Source organism: Protopterus annectens, chromosome 4.part0, assembly GCF_019279795.1.
Source record: "Protopterus annectens isolate FY-2018-M chromosome 4.part0, PAN1.0, whole genome shotgun sequence".
In the NCBI taxonomy this organism is placed as follows: domain Eukaryota; kingdom Metazoa; phylum Chordata; order Ceratodontiformes; family Protopteridae; genus Protopterus; species Protopterus annectens.
Window position 1 is genome coordinate 152370551 of NC_056733.1, and position 26047 is coordinate 152396597.

The following is a 26047-nucleotide window of genomic DNA, read 5'->3' on the forward strand; positions in this document are numbered from 1 at the left end:
ATTTCCAAGGAAACTGCAAGCTCATACAGCTGAAAAAATGACAATTTGAGTAATTAATCATCTTCTTCTGGCTGCCTGAGCTCACAGGTACCATGGAAATGCCAATGTGAGTGTTTCTAAGGCATACCGATCAATATCTTTCTTCAAGAGTTTTGAATAAAGCCAAAAATAACAGTGGAATGAAGGCTAAAACTAGGGACAATTTTTAACTATTACTTATTCATTTAAAATTTTAACAAAACAGGTTTTACATCAACATGCAATTTGTGAACAATAAAAGTATGAAACTTTAATGACTGGCATTAGTGACTAACTTAAATCATCTGCATACCTCTAAACTTTTGCTTAAGAAATCTGGGCAAAGCCAAAATTGATGGGTGGACAAATGGCCAAAATCAGCAAAAGTTATTTAATAATGTATTTTGCACTAGCATTCATTTTCTGAAGGATATGTAGTCTCACATTCAAGTGTTCATTCAGTGAGCACAATCCTCAATGGTTTGCCAGAGTTTATGAAGAACAGACCTAAAACAAGAGGCAATAATCTGGACATTGAGAAATTTTGGAGAGTTGATAGGTATGATCCTGAGTGATTTACCAGAAAATCAAATATTTTATGAGGGACAGGGCAAAAATAAGTCTGGACAGTTTATTTGCTTACTGATTGACTGCTGTGTTGTTTTTACCAGGTAAGTGAATTTTTCTATAGACCCTTTCTGGACACAACCCAGGATCAACAGCAGTAAAGACAACACTTTACAAAAACAAAAGAAGACACTGAATTCATCTACATATTTCATTCAGTTGAGATGTATGTTCTACAAGTAATATTTTAATTTCCATAAGTTGGTGCAGACTTGGTATTTTTGCTTTTCACCCAGTGGGTACCAGGATAGGTTTATGCTGTCCTGTCTAATAGCCTGTTTTAGGCTGAATTTTCCACACAGGTACATTTCACTGGAGCTAGACTGACTTATAATGTAGTAATCATTTTGTTGTATTTAATTATTTATTCATTCAGTCTCTTATACCCACATTATGCTCCTCAAGATCATTATGATTGTAGGCAGAGATGCCCTGACCAGCTATAAGAGTAAGCCATATAAACAGTTCAGATTCATAGATATTCCCAAGGCCAATAACTTGTATGGCCATTTATGCCTTGCCAGTACCCTCCCTCAGGAAGAACCTCCTTTTTCCAGACGGCCGGGCCATACCAGTACAACTCAGAGAAAATTTGTGAATATCCATCCAGTTACTAGTTTATGTTTAAAGTAAGATAGTGAATCACACTGCTTAACATGTTGAGGAAGTTTATTCAGAAGGATTGGGAGGTGCTGACTTACAAGCAAAAAGCCTCATCTGTAAAACCACGGGCTATGTCATAGCTATACTGTATTTATCTGTTGACAATTTAGGTCCGTGATTCAATATTGGTGAAGATACTGAACTTCTGGAAAAAACAGGGGGCCCAGGTCAGCTAGGTCGTTAATGGAGCAGTATCCCCAAGACAGATCTCCCCTCAAAAGTCTGTAAGACACTGAATAAAATGAGAGAGTTGTCTGCTTATCTTTGTAGCTCAGGGACTTTAGGCCTGTGATTTTATTGCTTAGGAGCCTTTGGGGTCTTTTTAATTGTTTGACTTGTTTAGCAAGATACATTACAAAGTGGGGTGTTGTACTTGATAACTGGCATGATCAATGATGACTATAAGGGAATGATTACCATTTAAGACTGTGATGATATTCCCTTGTCAATTAGGTTAGCTAAATAAAATGACTTCCTGACAATAGTTGACGCATGATGGTCAAAAGAGAGGGAGCTATCACCCCATGTTTCTAGATCACTGACAACATTTTCATTTTGTAGTGGTGTATGGGCTACACAGTATTATGAGGGGAGGGGTTGTGTATCAAACATGACCCTACACTTTTTATCATTTCATTTGAGCTCACTTTTAGTACACCAAGGGTTTAGTTGGGAGAGTTCATTCAGGGGAGATCGGGTATCATAGGGTGACTTAATAAAAGCCTCCAGTTTGCAGTCATCTGCAAATTTTAAGTGCCAGAGGTCTTGGAGATCTGAGAAGTAAATACCAAAAACAAAAGGTCCATGACAGACACTAATGGTCACTTTCATACTTACTCATGAGGCATCTGCAACTCGCACTGTATGTGCTGTGTTTTTCAGCCAGTTTGTTGTTACCACATGTGTGCCAATTTTTTAAACAGTTAATGTTTGTATGATACGAGCATGGGGAATGGTGCTAAAGATGTTTGTAAGGTCAAGATACCCCATCATAACCATCTACAGCCTCTGTAACTCTTCTGAAGAAGTTTGCCAGGTTAACTAGACAGGATCTACCATTCTCAAAGCAAATTGTAAAAGGGGGCCAAGTCAAACAAAAGTCCTGATATCACAGTTTATGAGGTTAGTTATGATACACCCCATGGTTTTGCAGATTAGGCTTACTAAGGCTGATAGGACTTTAACTGCCCAGGTCAGTTGAAAGGCCACCCTCATCAAGGGGCATCACAACTTCAGTGTACTACTCATCAAAGACAAAGCTAGTGACTAAAGTTAGTTTAAACAGGTTGAGCAGTATGTACGAGGGTATATTTAGAACTACTATGTAACCAGGAAGATGATATGTAGCAGCAAATAAAAACACAATCAGGATTGCTGTATACCAGAAATCTGACAAAAAACAAACATCTTGCATAATTTTTCTTATCCAGGTGTACAGTGTTGTGCAATGTTTTATGGAAACTAACAAACCTTTTGATAGGCTGTGTGATGTACTTAAATTGGGCAGTACTGAATGTTTTGAAACCCTTGGTAAAGGGCTCCTTGCGCTCCATTCTGTTCCACCCAGTGTGCCCCTACTTTCCCTTAATCTTGGCCTTGCCATACCATCTACATTACCTTTTTTCTTGTTTTCTCAAACCTTGTTATACATGTCAGATTTCTCTTGCATTGTTTCAATATAAAAAATACAAAGAGGATCCACCTCAGTTTATTCCAAGTGCATCTGGTACCTCAGCCATTCGCCTTCTCAGAATAATCAGCTTTCATCCAAAGGTAACTTTTATACAGGTTGGACCTAGTTAATTACTAATTAATTTAACAATTATTTAATACATCTTAATTAAATATCAAATGCTTATTTAAAAAAAAACATTAACATTTTAAATAACAATTTGAATAATATCTAAATAACGCTTTTTAAATAATATATACTTCCTAAAACATACGTATTTCATCCAATACAATCCCAAAACTTTAATTAAAAGTTTAAATTGACTTCTATATTCAGACCTCTAGGATGTAAAGTTTTATAATTTAATATCTTCTTGCTCTCTAATTTATTTAATTTCATCCATCATCAGAAGTCTGTTCTCTCACTGTGCTCAATTCTACATTTTCATCTATGGAAAAATCTTCCAGCAAGAAAAGTGTTTCTTTCGAGAACATCCAGGCAGGGGATAATGAACAAGCTCGGGAACAACTAGAAATCAATGAGAATGGTGGTTCATTTTATCCAAACAGCCGTCAAACGGGACAGAGGAATACAAACGTAATCAACCTTTCTAGGTTCACTGAACATTTTTGGGACTTTAATGATGTAAATTAAATGCTGAGCTGAATTTTCTTGACATTATTAATTTGTCTGATCTTAATGTTTCAGATGTACCTAGAACTGTTTTGCTGAAAGGAGCAAAATTTGCACCTACAAAGTTACCTATGCTAGTTAATATTTTGATTCTGTAGAAAATTGCATTTGGCTGTATTCTTTCATGGTAAAATGAAAAGCAAGATGATGTGGAGAATATGCAAAATGTTTAATGGCAGTTATTCTCTTCTGGATGTATCTATTTATTTGTCTGATTTTTTGAATTTTTTTTCAGCCTCAGATGTTTGGGGGGCAATGAAGAAATTGTTGACGATGATGATGCATTTTTCTGCAAAGGTTTTGGTAAATTGACTGGTCCTTATTTCCCAGTGACAACTAATTTTGCCTCCTAGAACTTCTACAGCCATTTGTCTATTTGAAAATATATTATGTAAAAAAAGTAGAGTTTGAATTTCTGAAATTTATTAATTCTAAAAAAGCATCTAAATCTAAAAAAGTTACAATTTAGCAAAGGATAAATGGCTGGCCCTGCAACAACTCTCAGCAGGGCTAAATGATTTTGTTTTTAGGCAGGCTGATAAGAGGAGAATTCGGTTATTATGAATAAAATAAATTATTTTAAGATGATTAATAACTTTCTTTCAAATAAAGACTATGTCCAATTGCCGTATAACCCAGTTGCCTCATTTAATATACTGCTACATGATATTTTGGAAAGGGGAGAAAGGTTGGATTTTCTTACCCCTAAGAATGTGAAAAAATGCATTATTTCAAAACTGAAAGACCCAGTGTTTTATGCAATGGTGAAGGTGTATAAGAATTTAGCAGACACACTAGGTACACCCATGGTTCTGGTGTTGACTCGTATTTAAAAAATGCAGGGATTTTTTCTTGGATAGTTAACTTAAAAAATATTTCCAAAGTGTTCCAGCGCATATTAAAAATACCCTGAATCTTTGTGAAATTTTGAAAGGAATTGGTTGGGAGGAGGATTTGTTTTTTTGGGTCAAGGTGGATCCTAATTCTTTGTACACCAATACAGAACTAAGATAGGGCTTAGAAGCAATTAGCAAATAATGGGAGGGAACCCACACTTCTTTTCTTATCTCTGATTTGGAATTTTGTTTGACATATAATTATTTTTGTTTTATAAATGAAATATTCTTACAAATGAAAGGAGCATCACTGGCTCCCAGTTTAATCTTGCTTATGCATAATCTATATGGGAGATTTTGAAAATAAATTTTTGTATCCAGCAATACTTTTTTCTGAACATATGGTTGTGTAAAAAGTATACATAGATTTTTTTTAATTATTTTAGGTGTAAGGAAGCACATTTTGTGGAATTTCTAGCTGAACTAAATAGGAATATCAATGGTCTTATTTTTATATATGAACTAAGTAAGGAATCCCTCCATTTTTTGGATGTAGAGCTTTATGTAGGACACGGTTTTACAATCCAATATAAACCTTACAGGAAAAAGACGGCAGTCAACAATTTTTTACATGCAACTAGCATGTACCCACCTCATTTAATTAACTCTCTGCTGTATGGGGAATTCAGAGGAATGTTCTTTAATACATCTGAAGAAAGGTTTAAAGAAGTAGGGTTAATGGAGATGAAGGATAGATTATTGACCTGTGGGTATTCCGTGGGCAGTATGAAAAATTATATATATATATATATATATATATATATATATATATATATATATATATACACACACACACACATGTATAGGCCTGCAGTTCAGTGAGTCACTGTTCATCAAACTTGTAACACAGCGAACTAAAAGCAAAGAGCTCAATCTGTCAACTCTGAGCGAACAGCACTAGAGGACTTGCCCTCCTTCAGGAGCCATGTAAGTACAGGTATAATGGTTTTGCTTCAGCAAGTTGTGGCTCAATGTAGTTGCATCAAAATACATACACACACAAACACACAGACTCACCCACCCACAACTGACAGACATACTCACAGCTTGCTTTTTTTTGGTTGTGATGGTGGTGGTGGTGCATGCTTTGGGAAAATAAGAGATACTAAGCACCTACTCTCCCTATTTCAAACTAATGAGTAGAGAATGCATTTTTGGTGCTCATGCATATGCGAATTACACAACAAAACACATTATATGTGTGTATATATATATATAACATACATTAGATACAGAGGTATAGCTAGAGCAGCACCACGGGGGCAGCTATTCTGGGTGCAAAGGAATGATCAGCAGATGCAGATGGGTCCAGCAGTGCAGTATCAACACTCATGCATCAATGCTTGCAGTGTGACATAAGATGTAATGAGTTGCTTACTACAAATGTAGTAACAGTTTGCTACAACTCAATATTTTTTTTTGTCGTCAAGTATGAGGGGGTAGGTTTAGGGCTATCATACACAAGTATGGTAGAAAATGTTCAATGCTGTAAGTACTTCTGTACAGGTGCTGGACAGAAGGCTAACAATTGTTGACTTAGTTCTACACAATACACTGATATTCAAGGGAACAGGGCTGTTCCTGGTTAGGCTTGTAAGGGCCCTAGGGCCAGTAGCCTTTTAACCTCCTATGATCAGATGGTCACAGATACCAAGTAATTATTTTATTTTTTTATTTTGAGGTCTCCATCCTCCAATAATATCAAGTGCAGGTTCCCAGAACTTCCTGACCCACTAGAATTACTGGATATCTCTTCTGCTTTCCCCTAATGGGCAGGATCTCAGTGATTACGACTTTGTACAGTCATTATGTGACCAATTTAGTTTGCTTTATTTATTAATTTATATATTTTGTACTGTCATTTCATTCAGCACATATACTGGGGTCATGGATACTGCATATGGCTTAAGTAAAGGACAGGCATTCATATTCCTGCACAGTCTTCCTTTCAGAATGTAGTCTGTTCTGATGTTTGTCAGTGCAAGGTGTCCTGTAAGGTCTATGTCTTTATAGGTACATGATGCCACTAAAACTATAGCCTCCACTAGACATATCCACACATGCAAATGCACACACACACAATTACAAGCACATGAAATAAAGCAAATAAGTCATTAATCTGTTGTCAATCATTTTCCCATCCAGTTTCTCTTGAAACCCACATCACTGACAAAAGAGGCTGTCATCCTGCCCCATTACATTTGGACAACCCATGTATTTCAATAGTTTAATCTTCCATCTTAAGTTAATAAAAAGGGAGAATAAAGACCACTCAGAAATACTGTAAAGTCACATTAGTCGGTTGTTTCAGAGTCATTAGTATGTTAAGATCATCATAACAATGACAGCTTTTTTGTGCGAAAATGTTACAAAACGAACACTGGGAAAAAAAAAATTATAATACTTAAATGCACACGTGTGTGTGTTTGTGTGTGTGTGTGCGCGCGCGTACATTTGTTTTTATCTATATTACCATCATTGCACATCGAGAAATAGAGAGAGACAGAATGCTGTCTGGTGATTTTTTGAGAATTAAGAATTATAGAAAAATTAAAACTAAATCTTTTCTTTCAAGAAAGAATAAAAAGCATTGCAGTTGTCATCACAGAGGCAGCTGTTAATCAATACATTGAAGTATTTTATACGGGTGTGAGTATACTAGGACTGCATCTGCTCTGTTATGCTGCAAAAACTTACTGCCACTTAAGCTAACCAGCTGGACATCTGCTTTGTTGTCACAACATAATGCTTTTCGCAGCTTTGTTTCCAACGTATTAGGTTTATCAAATCAGATAATTACAGTATAAAACAAACAAAAACATGAGGTATTCCGCAGCAGGAAATCACCAATTAAATAGTTATATGGAGAAGTGCACAGTGGTCCTAAATTACTGAATGGTCTATATCTACAAAAAGTTAAAGAAAAGTTATGAAAAGAAAGTAAAAAAACTTTTCAAAGCAAAAAATGATTTCTGAGTTCAGAACTTAGTGAAGTAGCATTTATAGGTATAACTGTGTCAACAAAGCCCAGAATAAAGCACCCTATAGCTTTAAGTGGTGCTTAAGCACACCTTCAGCTATTTCTATACTGCTTGTCAAATCAAGGTTTAGAAAATAGGTTATCTGTATCATATGCATAACTGTCAACAGAGTAGTCTCCACAAAAAAAAATGAAAATCCATTATTTTGACAAAATATGAGAACTTATGAAAGATCACTAATTTTGTATAGTATACATTTTAGATGATAATCACTTGAACTTGCCAAAACCTTAGACAAAAACAAAACATTGCTTAGAAATGCATATGCAGAAGGTACCTTGTGTTTGTGAGACATATTTTTCAAAATTAATTAGAAAGATAAGTAATCACACATAAGAGGAATGCTATTTATCTTCCAGGACATTAATTATGTTGTGGTCATTAATTCATGCTTCACAAGTATAGAAATACCAAAAAAGGGGGCAGAGATCTTAAAAATTCTTCACACACTTTCTCATGAGTAACTGCAGTTACACACAGGGATGACATCACTTCAACTATAAAATTTAATTTAAAGATAAGATAAAAAGTATCTGAACATAGCAAATAATCGAAAATGACCTTAGCAGAATGAATTTCAAGACCATCAGAATTACCTCTGTGAATTATTCCCTTTGGGCTTGGAATAATATTTTTTCTGCTACAAACAGGACACAATAAGCTTAGTCAGTCTGTAAATATAGATAGGTCTAAAGACATTCAAAAATCATTCATTAATTGACAAAGTCTAAGCAATCTGGTAATTATTTTAAAATCCACAATGTACCCAGAAATGGATGGCCTGCTTGTACTGTTTATACTTCTCTGGAGTACTAGCGGATGGGTACTTGAGCTAATGGTTTCAGCAAGCCAGGGGTATTTTTTGAAACCAAGATCATTAAATATCTTTTAAAAGTAATAGACAAAGAGAAGGGAGTGAGATTTTAGCATTTTATGTTGTCTTTCTTTATGTTTAGCAATGTTATCTTGGGGATGCATCACTTGCACATTAAAGTTTTAAATCACAGATTATCAGATACTGTTTTAAATAACAGGTTGATGTCCACATAATGTTACTGAACACTTTGTTACTTCATTATCAGTCATCAGTTCCCCTGGATAACTGATTCATAGAACCTGTTTTGCAAATAAAATGCACAATGCCACATGAATACATATTGTATAAGAACATAAACAAGAGGATAAAGAGAAGACATATGCATGAACACACTAATAATAAACAGATGATCCTGTTCTTCAATGGCAGGCATGTGCATTGCTGTAATACATAAACCTGGGAATTCATGAAAGGGTCTAGCATGTACAGTATGGCTTACACTAAAAGGTTCTGCTCCACAAAGTAGCATTTTGCAGATCAAAGACTTGTGATGAGGAAATATGTCATTACTGGCTAATTTGGGTATATCTAAATCACAGTTACTAATTTGAAATGCAGATCACTACTGATCTGCATATAGCAGTAGTAAACTGCTGCTTGTGTAGGCAATGGCATCCCCTCAGTTACTTTCTCACACACACACACACACACACACACACACACACACACACACACATGTACACATTCAAAGACAAACATGCACACACACCATAAGTACTGATAAAGCACCATTTGCAGTTTCCTTGCTGGCTAGTGTTCCCCTCATCCACTGATCCCTGTATTGCTGTCAGTGCCATTTTGGAAGTCACCTTTAGAGTAATCCCCAGTGTCTAGTGTTTCAACCTATCAATCCCCCTACTGCTGTCAGTATAACTACACTATGACTGCATTATCCATGGTATCTAATGTTTCCCTGCCATCCAATTCCTGTACTTCTATCAGTGCCATTATGGCACTTTCATTTAGAATACCATCTGGTGTTCAGTGGCTCCCCCAACCCCCTGATCCCCATATACCTACTGTGTTAGGTAGTTGAACATGGCCAAAAGGTCATGCTCATTACCTTGGTATTGTGAGGATGGCCATGCTGATCTACATGGATGAGAGAATTGTTGAATTGCTTGGATGTAGATGCCTTCATGAAGGCCATTCAAGGGTGACAGCACGTGGCTAAGTAGTATATGCTCCTTCCTTGGACTGCCTCATTAAACAGGGCCACAGAACCAGCCCTACATGATGCTGTATGTCTTTCTGCTAAAATACCATGCAGCATCATATTAGGGATACTGATGAATACAAAAAGGTCACCACAAATGTATATAGGAAAGCATACACCTCATGATATCTTTATGAATGCAGCCTACAGTTTTTTATTTAAGGCGGAAGGTACTGATACCAAGCATACCCTTCTGAGTACATCCTAAGGTGGACTTACACATGGTACTACATTATTTCTTCAACAACTTATCCTAGTCGTGCCCTGTTTTATCTCCCTTCCTAATTTCGGATGCACTCCAGTCATGCGCCCCTTTCTCCTCCTCTACTCTCTCTTGTGTAAAAGCAGTAACTTTAACATGCTATAGCCAATTACTGAGCAACTCAATATAAAACAATGCAATACTTCTGACTCGTACGAATCACAAGGTAGTTAATATCTGCTTTGATTTAAAAGGAACCTGAAAACGTGTCTATATCAGTTTATGGACAACATTCTCCATGGAACACCTTTTCATCAAAACACTTTTCAGCGAACTATCTAATCAGCAAAACTTTTACCCAGGGGAAAAAGCTACTTGGCCACCACAGCAATCGGAACAAAAACTACATAATTTTCAACAAACCAATGTGGGAGGCTGCACTCCCCCCCCCCCCATCCCCCTAATTATATGTACCAACTCCGAGATTGCATTACATTGGGGAAAAGGGCAAATGTGTAACAATGACCACCTACCTCCTTTCTCTGGGAAAAAGTTTCACTGACTTAACTATTCGCTGAAAAGTGGTTCGATGAATAGGGTTCAATCAAAAGGCATTCGATGAAGAAAGTTTTCCATAAACTGAGATAGACATGAAAACATGGTTATTGGTTAATATAAATTAACAGTTATTTAAGTGAACCATTTAAATCATCTCATTGGTCCTAACCACTTGCTAGAAGAGGTTTTATTTACAGTCACCAATATCTCAATCAGAATGATATAGGCTACAGCAGTTCCTTGGTGGATGACTTTGCTCCCCTTTAAAGCTGTATTAATCATGTATAAAGCTTGCAGCCCTGTTCAGTTAATCATTTCCTTGTTAGTCCATGCAGCACCATTCAATGATCACATTAAAATGAATACAAATGCAGTCTTATGGTACACTTGAATGTGGAGCTCCATATTTAATGATTTATAGTAAGTCCCTTCCTAGTTCTCAAAAGTGAATGAAAAACAGAGAGAACACAAAAGGATACGTATGGAAATTGCCCTAAAGTTTACAATGTCTGGTTGATGGCTGTAGTTTACTATTATATAATTGCCCCTTCCCTTTTCTTGCCTATAACTGTCTGTTCTTTAAATGCTTCAATGATAAACATTCCCATGATACCCCTGGGTAGTTTAAATGTTTTCTAAGTACAGGGGGAAGCTGGACAAGTCTGTTTTGGCTGTGGAGCTGCCTGCCTTTTATGCATACTGGTAAACAAATAAGTAAATAAATTACTTCAGCCACCCTCCAACTCTACTTCTTTCCTTTTTCCTAGAAACCACTAGGAAGCCATTCTGGGAAAGCCTTCCTGCTAAAAACCAGTTCAGCTTTAATAACCCTAATCTTTTCTTTGTGCACAGTAACTGCCTGCTCCAATAATTGAGGCATTAATCCTGTGTTTTTAGTGGATGTTTAAAACTGCTATTTAGTATTAGTGCCCCCAAGTATCATCCTACAAAACCTAATGCAGAAAACAGTGCAGGAAGAAGCACAGAAGCACATAAGACTGTGCCAAGAGTTTCACAGGAACCATACAGGCAGTACAGAAACTATCATGAGAACTGTACAGGCAGTGCCTAGATTATCATGAGTACTGTACAGGCAGTGCCTAGACTATCATGAGAACCATAGATGCAATGCTAAAACTATCATGAGAACCATGCAAGCAGTGCCGAGACCATCATGAGAACGATACAGACAATGCAGAGACTATCATGAGAACCATATAGGCAGTGCAGAGACTATCATGAGAATTCTACAAGCAGTGCAGTGACTATCACAACAACCATACAGACAATGCAAAAACTATCAGGAGAACCATACATACAGTGCAGAAACTATCGCTATAACTCATACCATTCGTTTCGGACACAGAAACCGGACCGAAACACAAAAGGTGGGGGTGTATCCATATTCATCAAGGATAACCACACCTCCAGGTTAGTGGTGCCTCAGAGATCATCCATGTGCAACTAACAATGAGCAAAAATGCAATTCAAATTGTAGCTTGTTACAGACCACCTACCATGACCTAGGACCCCCATTACGCATTTCTGGAGACACTGGAAAATATGAAGGTCCTACCAAACACCCTAATATTGGATGATTTCAATTACCCAAACATTAACTGGGAGAACTACTCAAGTACTAACTCCCTTGCCCAACGCTTCCTAGAATTTATAACATATATATATTTGCAGGGCAATGTGGGACAGTGAAGGGAAATGCCGGATTAAGGAGTGTGAGCAGTGCAAGAGAGATGAGATGGACAGAGTTAAGGGCAGTACATGCAGAAGAGGAAAGTACAAGATGGGACAAAGGTCAAACTGGCCATCATTAGGTCAACTGGTGCCCTAGGCAAAAGAGCTACACAGTGTCCTCAACCCCAAACTCCCATGATCTGCCACACACACGCACTACCTCCCCATCCTGGGGTACCTACACCATTCAGATTACTTTTACTTCCTTTTTTCACAGTCTGTCTTATCCTTCATCTTTTTCCTGCAGCATGTTTTCAATAGGCAAGACTGCTGCTGTCTGAACACTCTCTAGGAAACAACTGCATTAAGCTGGAGTCTGAGGGCTGCAATTTGTCATGGGTGTTTCTAGACATTTTTTTCCTGCGATGCATCTTACAGCTTTTTTAAACAAACTTTGCATTCATTAAGGGCCTCAATGAAACTCAATAGTTAAGAAATTTACTCTTGTTTTTTAACTTTGTATTTCCATGAATCCTTGTAACAGACCATAACAGGCCAAGCCTACACTATAATAACTGTAGTATAAATAACTGCATTGAGCTGGGGGTCTAGGGAATGAGTCCCTTAGAAGCCATGAAAGATCTAGATGCACTGAGGAGTGCTTTTTAGTTTTTCTAAACATTTCATGCAATGATGGCCTTGCTCTTCAACCTTTGCTTTTCCCCTAAATCCTTTCAAGACACCCTAACTGACTAAGACTACACTGGAATAACTGCAGTGGAAAAACTGCATTGAGCTGGGGGTCTGGGGGGCACACGCAATACAGATGCCATGGAAGTATAGATGCTCTGAGGAGAATTTTACAGTTTTACAAATAACTGTTTCATTCAGTGATGGCCTGAGCAAAAATCACAATTAAGAGAAAAAATTAACAGCTTTGCTCTTCATCTTGGGTTTTCCCCCACAGTTTTTTTTTTCAGGACAATCTAACTAATTAAGACTACAGTGTAAAAGCCCTGAATCATTTCAACACACCCAAATTAATTACAACTACACTGTAATAGCTAAATTAATTTGGGGGTTGAGGGACTGGTAGGTACCAGAAGCCATGGGGTTATAGCTGCTCTGAGGTGAGCTTTTTTTTTTTCAAAACGATGGCTTGAAAAAAAAATCATACATAAGGGAAGAATCTCAATCATATTTTCTTTTTATTTCAAGAAAGAAAAGTATTGTATCTAATGCTTAATGCATAAAGTTAACTACATAGCAATGCACAACAACCATAGAAGACAAATGCATGGCTTGATGCATGTATCTGGAAACAGTCCTTGCTTCCCTATACCGCTGTAAAAAAGTAAGTCACTTTCCGTGTATCCTTATCTGGTCTTAAATTGGGATGAAAATTAAGAACAAATGACCACAGTTGTATTTCAAGTCACTGCTTGTATATACAGCATGCCTCCTCACCCCTACTTGCAAAAGACAGCCACCTTATGTGTACCTCTCTGTTGTCATACTTGGACAAAACTAAAACTTAAACAAATAAATAGCACGTTTGCTGCCATACATATATTAACAGAATACTTCTTTAACTGCTCTCAAAAGATTGACAGCTGTATAAGCATCTGATGATTGATAGTGAGAAAAATGAAAACAATAAAAAAGTACAGTGATGTTTCCAACTTACTTTTAGACAGTACTCTGTTCCTGTTGAAATGTACTGACCCCCTGTGCACCCCTCTGAAGTTTGTGATGAATATGAAGAAATGATGACCTCACTGTCCCAAGCCCAATACAAGATAGTGACTTCAGAGATTTGGGAGGAAAATTAAAGAAATCATGAAATCATCCCCAGCTCCTTTCTGTGTACCCCTCTGAGTAGAGCTAGTATTAGGTTAAATGGGATTCAAGCCAGGGCCACTATGAAGCCTATGTCAAAATCCACTGAGACACCCTTGTGGTGTGGAGGCCACAGCCACCAAGAAGTTCTGAAAGTCAGAGTAGTCTGTGATCCATTTTATCCCTTTGAGAAATGATAACAAACTGAGCAAGTGACAACTGGATCAGTTACTTTTATCCAGACAACCCCAAACAGCAGTTATAGCCAAATTTACATGCACTTCTGATCTCATATTTTGCTAAAAGATGACAACCATCTTGCAGTTGGAAAGCATTTCACCTTTGTTTCAAACAAGCAGTCACCAGACTTTAAAATATCCCATGTTACTTCACATAATTCACACTAGATCAGCAAAAACAAAATAATAAGCAAACAGCAGGCAGCTAATCATTTTTTCCCAGAGACAGCTGCAGCAATTATACCTACTCTGTCTGTGCACGTATGCAGACCATCTTATTTCTTACAAGTATACACCAATCTTGCAAATCCAGATTTTAATGACAGCTTAAACTGAACAAATGACAAGATTGTCAAGTTACTTTAATCCAGCCAACCCAAACCCCAAACCCCATCCCCAGAGCTCTCAGGCTTTTAGCTCCGGAATCAGAAGCAAGTCCAAAAATAAGCAGGGACACTTTTTAAAATATTAGTACTGTTAACGTAACAAATTGAGAATGTGAAACAACATGCATTTTCTGAAGCAATGTGAAACAACATGCATTTTCTGAAGCAAATGACATGTAGAACTATAATTATTGTCATTATTTATTAAACGGAATCCGTTGCCTTTTCTCCCAAAATTACCATTTTTCCTAGAAAAGAGAGAGAAAAATGTTGGTCCAAAATCAGGGACAGATGAGAGGTATGCTCGATTCCCACCAAACAGTTACAGCCATCAGGTTTGTAGTTTAACCTTTACTAGCTCACCCCAGTCCACACAGACAAGTTGCCTCACATTACAGTATCCCAAGTTGCTTGACAAAAATCAAAAATTCATAAATATTCCCATAAAATATCTGTTTGATCACTGCCAGCATAAAAAAATAATAAAAACTTTAATCACACTAACCTCACTGTTTCTGTCTCACACCTTTCCTCTCAATTGTCTAGAATTCAGGACACAAAATGTCCCTTCCAACATCCTGGACAGACACACTTAAAAATGTTACATTTATTAATCTTTTAAACAAGGTTATGTACTTTAATTAAAAAAAAAAAAAAAAAAAAAGAAATCATATGGATGCCAGCCACTTCCAATCAGCATGGGTGGTTTCCTGCCTATCATTTGAATGTTCTGCATGGTCAAGGAAACCTTGCAATGTATATCTAATGTGACGTTGCTTCATTGGCTTGAATGGTCCAGTCAAGTGAGTCACCTCCCTCCTGAGGTGCTTGCCACACTGTAGGGCATGTACATTTTTTTCCAAGCAGGGCGCTGCATTTTTATTTGTTTAGCTAGTTATTTTTAGAGTAAATAAACTACATATTTTGTTGCATAAAACTAAATAAGAAAGACTGCCCTTCCAAAAAATGGCTCCCTAAACAGTCACCTAGTTGGCCTATGCTTAAGGCCACCCTTGATGTCAAGGATACAGAAAGTGAAGACAAAAGGCAGATAATAAAGGCTAGACAGACAAAAATCAGCCTGGGAAGGTAGTATTGGAAAGGCTATGGTAGGTGTTGATAAATTAAAATACAAAATGATGCAGGAAGAACAGAGCACTGCACAATGGGAAATGGTTATGGAGAGAAATGGGTAAAGTACTCAGTGTTTGGTTAAAGGAACTTTGTGGAAGTAGTACGTCCAGTCTTCAACAAAACAGTGGCATTTTATTCAAGAATCCAAAAGATGAAGATGGGAGTAGGCTGGCTAGTCAGGCACAAAATTGGAGAGAAGGAATCGAAAAGGAGACAGGGTAGGCATGGAAAGGAGACTGGGTGGGCATGGAAAGGAGACAGGGTAGGCATGGAAAGGAGACAGGGTGGGCATGGAAAGGAGACAGGGTGGGCATGGAAAGGAGACAGGGTGGGCATGGAAAGGAGACAGGGTGGGCATGGAAAGGTAGTTAAAGCACTACATACAAGTGGAGAACCAGATGAGACAATGATGGAAAAAAGGGATAGGGAATAGGAAATACAGCCAAGAATCAAGAACAATAATAAAGAAAGAAAGTGGGAGAGGCAATGAGGAAAGAGACAACAAATAGAAGGATTCCAAGGTGTAAGAATAGAGGCAGATGATGCTGATGAGTGATGAGAGACACAACCATGGTGGAACATGCAGAAGGCAACCTCAGAGGGGAGAAGGTGAAAAGAGGACAGGAAGGGGTGCTCAATCAAAGAAGAGCTGAGCCAGAGCCAGGAAGTACTCATTGTCAACAGAAAGAATACAGCACATGCAAGGACATGGCAGGAAGAGATAGTCAGGATGGCTTGAAGTGGTGCAAATGAAAGATGGAAGGCTACAGTTAGCATACACAGTGACAATGAGCATAAAGTGAATCTAGACAGGGCCATCAGTCTGGCTACAAGGAAGAGGGTATTGGTGACTGCACACTCAATTACCTGGAAAAAAAGGAATTCAGGAGAGACCAGATTACAGCAAAACCACTGTCAGGGCTAAGATTTATAAAGGCATGACAGCAGATGCCAATTTGGCCACTGAGGGGGATACATGCATGCTGTACTGCAGAATGGCAACAATGAGCTGGCAATGGAGAAAGGTAAAGTGGTGGCAAGCAGAGTCAGAGCTGACCAAGCAGCCAGCACATCAAAACAATTAAGGATTGGTTGTAGAAATGGACAAGAGAGAAAGGCTAGGGTCTACTGGCTGGATGTGGAAGGCCATGGCAAAAAGACCGTGTGTATGTTAGGAACATATTCCATGTACCCTAGAAGGGATGATAACGCCTAAAGCTGCACTGTAAAGTTACATCACCACAAACAAGAAGATACTTGAGAAGAAGCTAGAAATGAGGAAAGAGTCCAACTGGACATTCCTAGACTTGGAAAAAGCATACGACAAGGTCCCAATAACGCTGATTTGGTCAGTTCTGCAGGAGTTCAAAGTCTCAGAAACATTGGTAGAACTAGTGCAAGCTATGTACAAGGACCCAATGACACAAGTACAGTGTTTGGTCTTACAGAGGAGCTCCCAGTGAGTGTGCATCCAGGGTTCAGCTCTGAGCCCACTGCTGTTCATACTGGTGATGGACTACATTAGCAAAAAGGTCAGAGGGGGCAGATCAGCAAAGTTGCTGTTTGCAAACAATATGGCTTTACAGGCAGACTCTGACCAAGAACTCCAACAAATAGTAGGGGAACGAATGCAAAACTGAAGGCACATGAGATGAAACTGAGTACAGATAAAACAGTTGTAATGGCAGCAAATGGGGGTAATCAGAAGAAGCTGAAAATTGAGACAGAAGGGAAAACAGTGCAACAGGTTAGCAGCTTCAAGTATATGGGAGGGGTGGTTGAGGAGAAGGGAAGTCTGAATGAGGAGGTCAAAGCTAGAATCAGTGGGGCTGCAGCCAACTGGCGCAGAGAGTCAGGGGTAGTGTATGACAGAGGAATGCCAAAGAAGGTGAAAAGTAAGGTGTACAAAACAGTGGTGCAAAAATACTACAGAAACCTGGGCAGTACAGGCAGAGCAGTTGAGGAAGCTAGAGGTGATGGAGATGAAGTGTCTGAGATGAGTGACAGGATGCACACTGTGGGACAAAGAAATTATATCAGATCAGAAGCTAAAGTAGATCCCAATTGCATAAAAGATCAAAGAGAACAGATTACGGCAGTTTGGGCACATGTGCAGGAAAGCAGAAGACGATCTGGTGAAGAAAATTTGGGACAGACAGGAAGAAGGCAAAAGGAACGAGGGTATCCAACTAAGAGGTGGATGAGTTGTGTTTCAGAAGACCTGCGACAGTCAGACATGAATGTTGAAGAAGGTAGGAGAGTGACATTGAATGGGGAGAGATGGCAACAAGTGACACGACACCCCAATCTCATGTAGAAAAGATGGGAAAAAGGGCAAATAAAAAATTTAAAAAAAAAAGAAAGAAAGAATATTCATTTAAACTAAGATGGGTATCATTGCTATACAGTAGATTAATTCTGGGTAGAAGACAGAAACTGCCAGCAGCAGGATGGAAACACGGGAATTACTGCTTTTTCAGAAAGACAGTTAAGTGGCAAATATGAGACTAGAAGTGCTGGGCTATGGTCTGTTTATGAATGGCAGATTGGTAATGGATGAGAAGAAGTGGGAAACAAAACTGAGTAGGGCATCTAATGTGGGATCATGGAGAAGAAGTAAAACCACACCATAAAGGGCTACAATTAGGGTAAGTGCCTAATAGTCGCGATAGAAGAGAAAAAGAAGATAATGGTAGAATGATGCTGTCCTGGTCCAGGACCAGCACCTACAAAATGACCCTCACTATTAACATACAGGAAGAAGGATGAGTGCTGCTAGAACTGAGTTCTTTTGACTCGAGACCATATCAAGAAGGGCCAGAAACTAATGCAAATGTTCTGATAATTAAAACAGAGTAGAAAGTGGGGATACTAGCAGAATGGAGCTAAGTTAGTTCCAGACCACACCACCAAGGGCTAGGAGTGTAAAGACAAAGTGTTAGTAGAATGAAGCTGTGTTATCAACAAATAAGTCAAAGGAGGAGGACAGCAGACAGGGGACACTGAATCTAGTTTGACAATTCCCTCTGCTTTGACTACCATATAGCAGAAGTGATCAGTAAATCCTTCTGTTTAGCACAACTAATATGTAAAGCCATATCATCCTGATCAAAAGAAATCCACATTCCTCTTTATGCAGCCCTAATTAGACCAATTATTGAGCACAACAACCCCTTTGTGATGTACATTTCTATACATATTGAGCAACTGGAAAAGCCACAGAGGTTCCTAGCAAAGAAGATTGTTGGTCTAAAGTCCTTGAGCTACCAAGAAATGTTTGAAGCAATCACCCTTTACTCAGTTTCTTGTAGGTGCTTGTATGGTGATCTATGCATTCCATTAGAGCTCTTTCCTTCTCAATGTCACATATCTTTACAAATAAGATAGCTCTCCTCTAGTACCAGAGCAAGGGACTTATTTCTCCACCAGCACTTAAATGAAATTGACTGGAGAGACAACTCTACTACCCAACACATAACCACCCCCCACCTCTGGAATAAACTTTCCTACAAGTTAAACAAATTGCCATCTAAACCCCCTCTCGCCTTTACACCCCTCTCACCCCCTAAAGGGCCCATATCTATATAGGAAGAATGCAGAGTCCCTGTAATCACATCTATGCAGGTAAAAGCTGCACTCTCTAAAACCAAAAACACAGCATCCATGGGACAGGACAACATTCCAGGCTGCATTTTACATGAACTACAGAACAAACTCGCTTCCCACCTAAGCACCATGTTCAATCATAGTCTCAAATCAGGCTTTGTGCCCACTGAATGGCACACAGCAACCGTTATCCCACTCCACAAAGGGGGAGCCACCACTGATCCTGGTAACTATCGTCCTATTAGCCTGATGAGCCTGGTCTGCAAGGCCATGGAATGTATCATCATGGAACTCATAAATAAAGATATTGGTAACTTCCAAACTCTGGACCCTCCCCAGTTTGGGTATGTGAAAGGCAGATCATGCCTTCTGAACCTGATTGACTTCTTTGAGGCAGTCATCAAAGCCATAGATGAGGGTAAGGTGGTTCACACAGCCGATCTTGATCTCGACAAGGCTTTCGACACTATCCCCCCTTCTGGCATTATAGCTAAACTCACTAAACTAGGTATAAATCCCTACGTCACAAAATGGGCTGCCAACTGGCTCACTGACAGAACCCACACTGTAAAAGTTGCAGACTCCAAATCTGACTTCAAACCAGTGACAAGTGGAGTACCACAGGGTTCAGTCCTGGGACCTCTCCTGTTTGGTATCTACTTCTCTGAAGTACAGGCTAACACAGAAGGCTTTTGGCTAATGAAGTTCACAGATGACTGCAAACTAAGAGCCATAGTCGAGTCCCCAAATGATGTGAACATCCTATAGGAGGCCCTCACTGAGACAGATGCCTGGTGTCAAATTCATGGCCTCAAGCACAATGCAAAAAAATGCATTGTCATCCCCTTTGGTAAAAACTCTGTACCCATGAACTACCACATAAACAGCAGTCTACTTAATGCCGAATGTTTGATAAGAGACCTTGGGACCCAGGTGGACAGTAGTCTCTCCTTTGATAATCACATTGCCACAGTAGTCAGGAAATCCTTCTATGTGGCACACCTCATCACAAAAGGGTTCTCATCCAGGATAAAAATAGGTCATTGTTCCCTTCTACTCGGCACTCATTAGACTCATTATAAAGTACAACCGCCCCTTTTGGAATGTATCTCACAAGACATCTGCAGCAGCTGGAAGGGCCACAGAAGTACCTCACAAAGAGGATTACTGGCCTCAAACAGATGCCCTACACTGACCGTCTCAAAAAACTCCAGCTTTACTAGACTGTAGCATATCACCTACTCTGAGGAGATCACTGCCTAACATATAAAGCTATGTTAAACCCAGAGCTGTTGGACATGTTACACCTAAAGAAATCCCAATCCCTCTGAGCTGTATGCTCTAGAGACCTAAACCTTGTCACCACATAAACAGGACATGCTGAAGGGATAGATTCCTGTCCCAGAGACTTCCTATACTCTGGAACAAGCTACCCATCTATGTCAAGCAAAGTTCCTCATTAGCACTTTTCAAGAAAAATATTGATGACTGAATGGGAAATAGGAAATGCACCTCGGGGATCACTTCTGTGGCTCTGCTCGACAGGAGCACAGGAAAATAACTTTCTTGGGTGGCGTAAGACAGGGAACCTTGTTGGCTAGGCTTATTTAGGCCCTTGCACCGATAGCCTAGTACCTACCTATGAACCTAAACATCCTTCATATTAAACCTTGAGGATTGATAGTGTACCCATAAAGTCATTCAAGGACTGACCTGTTTTGCCCTTTTTGATAAGGGAGGTGCAGCATGAAGGTAGACAACGGTAAGGCACAAATGTTCTTCTGACTCAATTAGACTCAATTATTTTGTATTTTTTATGATTATATGATCAGTCAGGATAAGTTTTGAGACTGCAAATTACAGAAGAGAGAGGGAGTGGGAGGCAACAGAGGTCCAGGGTGGTGTGTTTATGAAATGGTCATAAGAAAAAAGTACAGTTGTGTAAGATCTTCCCATAACAGTAGATTTACTTCTCTTTACTGTTGCAATATTCTTTGCAATAGGGATCCCCTGCCAAGGGTGGTCCTACATCCAACAGAAACATTTGGAAATTTATAGTGAACCCCAGAGCTTTTAAATTGCTTTAAGATATGCCATATGTCACACATATGCTCCCCCATGTATAGCATAGGGCATAAAGGTGACGTCCGGGTGTACCATCCCCAGAACTGAGAGCCTCAGTAGGAACACCAGTCCAAAGAAAAAAGAGGTAACCAGTACATCCAGAACAGAAAATAACCAGGGAGGGAAGGACTGAATACTGCAACAGTAAAGAGAAGAACATTTACCCTTATGGTAAGGTCTTACACAACTGTACTATGTCCTTACATTCATTGTTGCAGTAGTCCTGTTGCAGTGTGCTTTATCATAGGGAGCCTGCAAAAGCTCAGGAAGAAGAGGAGGAGGAGGATGGACCAGCAGAGCTCTCCAAGAACCTATGAAGAATGACTTCAGCAAAGCCAGCTCTCGCTCTGGAAATCACATCCAACTTGTAGTGCATGGTAAATGTATTCACAGAAGTCCAAATAGCTGTCTGGAGAATAGAGTTATTATCTAAACCTTTGAAAAAAGCATCAGAAGAAGCTACAGACCTAGTAGAATTGGCCTTAACAGAAGAAGAAAGGCTCTTGCCATGGAAGGCATAACAAAAAGAAATGGCTCTAGAAATCCAAGAAGAAATAGTTTGCTTGAAAACAGCTAAACCTAGGATCTAGGATGAACGGAAACAAAGAGATGATCAGATTTACAAAAAGTCTTAGTCTTATCCCAATAAAATCTGAGTTGTCTATGCACACCCAATGTGTGCAGCACCTCCTCACTAGTCAGTTTGTGGGGAAGTGAAAAAAGTAGGCAAATTAATAGACTGATTAAGGGACAACTCATTGACTACCTTAGGCATAAAAAAAGGATTAGTACAAAGGGACACCTTGTACTTATGGAAAGCTAAAAAAGGAGGACAAGCCATAAGTGCTTGAAGTTCAGACACTCGTCTGACAGAAGTAAGGACTAACAAAAGTACAGTCTTCCAAGAACAATGCTGTAAGGAAGCTGAAGATCCAGGCTCAAAAGGAGCCCGAGTCAGTTTTAATAAAACACAATTAAGATCCTAGGGAGAAGGGACAGGCCTACTGGGAGGTCTAATATGAAGGACACCTTTAAGAAGCTGTTTAGCCTGAAATCTAGAAGCTAAAGGAGGTGATAAAGCTGACAAGCGGGCCTTAACAGAAGAATAAGCCAACCCAGCATTGAGAGTTCGCACTGATAAGATAGAACCAAAAGACCATCCGTGGTAAGTGAATCCAGGTTATGAGAAAGACATCAAACAGAAAATCTCTTCTATTTGGATAAGTAGGATTTCCTAGTCATGGACTCCCTGACCTCTTGCAGGACTCTAAGCACTTCCTCAGAAAAAATGTGTCTGTATGGAATCAAAATCCTATCACCCACAGTGTCAGTTGAGAAGTGGACAGGTGAGAATGGATGAGAGATCCCTTGTCTTGCGTGAGTAGATCTACCCTGTGACGTAATTTGTGATGACTGCCCTTGACTAAATGCAGAAGAGGAAGAAACCACTGCTGTCTGGGCCAAAAGGGAGTCACCATTATGATTTTGGAAGCATCCTGTTGTATTTTGAATATGACTTTTGGAATGAGGGTAAGAGGTGGAAAGGCATAAAGAAACATTCCCTTCCAAGAAAAAGAGAGGGTGTCCACCTTCAAGACCAGAGGACTTGGGACTCTGGCACAAAAAAAAGAGGAAGTTGTTTGTTCAGAGGGGAGGCACATAGATCTACTTGAGGTTTAACCCCCTGGTGGACAATATCCAGAAACACATCTCAGTGAAGCATCCACTTGTGGGATTGTGCTATGGACATGCTCAGACAGTCTGCCCCAATGTTCTGAACTGAGGGAGTATAAGTTGTCTGAAGAGCCACATGGTACTGGATAACTAGTTCCCTCACTAGAAGAGACAACCTGCAAAGGATGTCGGATCTCATCCCTCTTTGCTTGTTGACATACAATGTGACAGTGGTATTGTCGGTAAACACCTTGAGAAGCCCTAGGCAGAATAGAGGGCGAAAAGGTTGAACAGCAAGCAGAAGAGCTCTCATCTCCTTAACACTGATGTGTTTTTTCCATTGTTGAGGCAACCAAGGACCATGCACCTTTAGAGAGATGAAGGAAGCTCCCATCCCACATCTGAAGGGTCTGTGAACAGCTCCTGAGAGGGAATAGGATGTTGAAAAGGGAGCCCTTGATTGAGAGTCAACTGCTAAATCCACCACTAAAATTCCAACTTAAGGCATGAAAGAAGAGGAACTAAGAAGTCCAGGGGATGAGAATGCTGAAGCCAAACTGACTTTAGAAGCCAATGAAGTTTTCTCTTGTGGAGATTGGCAAAAGACAGCAAAGGAATGGTGGAGGTTGTAAAACCTAGAACTCTCAGAAACTCCTTTGCTGTGATTAAGGCCAGAAGAAGGGATTGAAAAGAATGAAATGAGAGTCAAGGCCTTGGGAAAAGGCAGGGATGCCAGCATTGGAGTAGTCTGGATCCTGCACCTCAGAAATACATGATGCTGTGAAGGAGTCAGAAAGGACTTTTGGAAACTTATAGTGAAACCCAGGCTTTGCAGAAGGGAAATGGCAAAGTGAAGATGAAACAGGAGATCATATAAGTAGGGAAAGACTTATATCCCCTTATCCTGCAAAAACCAATCACATGAAGGTGGTATTTGGTGAATACCCTTAGGGCAGTAGAAAGGCCAAAGGGCAAAAGCAGAGAACTGAAAATGCCAGGCATCAGAGAACTGTAAAAAATTATAGAAAAGAGGTTGTATAGGAATATGAATATAAGCATCCTTGAGGTCCAGAGACACTAGAAACACCTGAGGAAGTAGCAGAGGGAAAAATTCTGGAGGGACAACATCCAAAAGGAAGGGGCCTTCAGAAAGGTGTTCAAATGAGATCTAGAACGGGTCTCCAAGTGCCCTCTTTCCTGGAAACCAAAAACATTCTGGAGTAAAACCCCTTCCCCCTTTGAGAAACTGGAACTTCCTGAATAGTTCCCAGAGTCAAAAGATCCTGAAGCACTCCTGGAAAGAAAGCCAACTGTTCCAGTGGGGGCTGAGGAATGCCCCTGAAAGGGGGAAGAGATTTCCAGACCATGTAATACCCTAGGCAGATAATGGAAAGAACCCAGGAATCCTGAATAACCTTTAACCAAACTGGAAGAGATAGGGAAAGATGAAGAGAAATAGGAATGTGGCTGAGAAGAACAGGATAGTCTGAGAGCACCTGGTTTGTCAGGAAAAACAGATTTCTGGGACACAGGAGTCTGGGCAGCTTTAGAAGAAGTAGCCGTTTTACCCGCTTTCGTACCCTCGGGAGAAGGGCAAGACTGCCTGCAAACCAAGGCTGGCTGGCTGGCTGGCTTAGGGTAATTTCTTTGAAACTTAGGCACAGGAAATACAAAAAATGTTAAGTTTCTGCAAGGCCTAACCCTGAAGAGACTTAAACAAATCAGCAGCAGCTTCTCCAAATAAGTGTTTGTTATCCAGAGCAGCATCCATGAACTTAGCCTTAATATCATCAGGCAAAGGTGGAGGCTGAAGTCAAGAATATATCCTCATTACAGAACCAAAAGCAGCTGCTCTGGAAGAAGCATCTGCTGCATCATAACTGCACTTAATAGAAGCATGAGCCATCTGAGAAGAAGTCTCCAAAAAGGAATGAGCAGAAGTCTTCCTTTCAGAATCAGGTCAGAAATAACCTGACAGGCCTGAGAAAGAAGATCCAAAATATATCTGGACATATGGGTCTGGTAATTGACAGCCCTAAAAACCAAGTTAGGTATAAACCATCTTACCAAGCCTTTCCATATTCCTACTGTCTTTATCAGAAGAAAGAAGCTTAGTAGATGTCAGTAATTGAGATGGCATGTCAGATGCCACAGACACCACAGAGGGGTCAGCTGAAGGACATATATAAAGAAATTTGCAATCCTCAAGACACCCTGTAAAACCTATCTGGTTTTTGGGAACGGGGGCCAAGAATCTGGAGTCTGAGATGCAGTAGAAAAGGCAGCCAAAAGAGTAGGGAGAGTAGTTGGTCTGGGAGAGTCCATTTGCAGAAGCTAGTAACACATCTTCTGCACCTTAGAAACTTGAGCGCAATCCCATTTAAAAAATCCATCATCCTGGAAATTGTCTCCCGAAAAGAAATCTCCTCAAAAGGAGCATCAAGACTAGTAGACTCCTCTTCCCCAGAGCCATATGAATAAGCAAGAGATTCCTCATCTGAATCCACCTCTTCCTCAGAAGAATCCTATTCCCTAGCCCTTTTAAGAGAAGTTGAGGACCAAGGTTGAGCAGAAACAGACACTCCATGAAGAGGTTTCATTGCCAAAAAGGCATTAAACAAACCCTGAGTGAAACTCTTCCATTCACTCTGAGGATCCTTAGGAGTAGGATAAATATGCACTGTTTTTTTTTTTTTTTTTAAAGGGATGTCTGCCCAGTAAAACTCAGAAGGTTCAGATGCAGGACGACATTCCACAATCATAGTCAGAATTTTCTCTCTAACCAGAAACTTAGGAACACCCCTAGGCCCTTCAGTATTAATCAGCTACAGTTCCCCCTGAACATTCAAAACAAATGTCTATGAAGCCTCCAGAAGATGGGTGATGTAGA

At 39.6% G+C, this 26047-nt stretch overlaps 1 protein-coding gene across 1 annotated transcript in view; it reads right to left on the reverse strand.

Moving 5' to 3' along the window:
- DNAH9 (dynein axonemal heavy chain 9) overlaps positions 1-26047 on the reverse strand; it is a 3419770-nt gene that overhangs the window by 272771 nt on the left and 3120952 nt on the right. The gene's annotated exons all lie outside the window — the stretch shown is intronic.